This window comes from Aplysia californica, unplaced genomic scaffold, assembly GCF_000002075.1.
Source record: "Aplysia californica isolate F4 #8 unplaced genomic scaffold, AplCal3.0 scaffold00401, whole genome shotgun sequence".
NCBI lineage: Eukaryota > Metazoa > Mollusca > Gastropoda > Aplysiida > Aplysiidae > Aplysia > Aplysia californica.
Genome location: NW_004797671.1, coordinates 188,282 through 189,751, shown reverse-complemented (window position 1 = coordinate 189,751; position 1,470 = coordinate 188,282). Strand labels below are relative to the sequence as shown.

General features: G+C 43.3%; 1 protein-coding gene across 3 annotated transcripts in view; it reads left to right on the top strand.

The window, feature by feature from the left end:
- Nucleotides 1-894: 894 nt before the first annotated feature.
- The window catches only part of LOC101846599, a 13,579-nt gene continuing 13,003 nt past the window's right edge, over nt 895-1,470 (top strand). The window contains exon 1 of one of the 3 annotated variants that reach the window (XM_005104013.3): nt 895-1,262. The gene's annotated coding sequence lies outside the window, so the exon portion shown is untranslated. The other 2 variants (XM_005104011.3, XM_005104012.3) reach the window with 2 other exon arrangements.

Sequence of the window (1,470 nt, the reverse complement as noted above, 5' to 3'; positions counted from 1 at the left end):
GTGACGTCACGCACGAAGTACATAATGTATATTTTTACATATAGGCTATATAAGCTTATTATTTAAACGTTGGGAGAGGGGAGTTGGTGAATTAATTAGTAGACCTTTACCAAAACATCCTACCAAAGTCGACCAAATTCAAGTGTACAAAGGATTACAACAACACTATGCAAGGAGTTTGAACTATTAGTGCACCAGCTTGCTCCCGGAACTGGTGGACTAACTACAGCAATCAACAAAAGACATGGTAGCTTGTTGTGAAGGCTTCGGTAGATCGAACTGCTGCGCCCATTTACATGTCGGTGTGGCTCACCTATCTCCAACTGTTATCTTAACGAGGCGTGTGCACGCTAAAATTATAACTTGTTGCCACTTTGCCACCAACGCGTCGTAAAAAAACACCATATTATTATTATCATCATGTGAATTGTGGGTAACAGATAACTCCATTTAGTGCTCAGATAATAAATAAAGTGCTGTTTCCCCACTCCAGTCCCTTTTTTTTGTTTCTACCCCCCCTCCCCCACCACACACACTCACAACACACACAAATAACACACACACACACACACACACACACACACACCCACCCACCCACACACACACACACACACACACACACACACACACACACACAAACCAAAATCTTAGGGACGGAAATAGTTTTTGTCTCGCTTCACAGCAAGCTGTATTTTCATTCCCCCAGCTGACCCGATAGCATCCAGAAACTATCTCAACACCTGGGAAGTGTACAGTGCAAGCAGCTTTTTTACAGGCCTCGTGTGATTACGGCTGGCCTATTGTCAAACATGAAACGCTAAAACACTTGTATACTGACAAGATCTTTTGCTATCTATGGCGGGTACCCATTCACACTTGAGTGAAGGGAGGTGAGGAACATTCGTGTTACGCTCCGTTCGTGTTAAGTAAAGTGTTTTTCCCAAAAACACAAGGAGCCCTGTCGCCTAACCAACCACAAGACACAAGACACAGGACCTCCGACTTCGTATATCTTGAGTAGGGTTCAGTCGGGTCAAGTTGACTGCTCAGATAAGGAGGACCAGCCAATACGTCGTGTCTGTTAACTTTTTTATGTGACAGTTCGCGAATGTTTCACCGTGCCTACTTGGTGAAATGTGGAATCTATCGTGCCGGCCTGCTCGGACAGATCAACAGCTATACGATTCGTCAACAGCAGGTGTGGGAGGAAGGACCTGGGATAAGTTGCTTCCATCTCGTCACTCCGTGAGACTGTACTGTAGGTAACGTTTGTGCTTGGTGATTTTGATCTTGGGCGTTTTGCCTTATACGATGTAACGGTTTCATTCAATGAGGGAGGAATTCCTTCATAAAATGGCGTCTTCTCTTATGGTGGTTGCAAACGCAACGCGAGGTTTGTTTTACAATCCTTGCTACGGTTATTTCATTTATTATTATTATTATTATTGTTATGGTTATTATTATTATTAT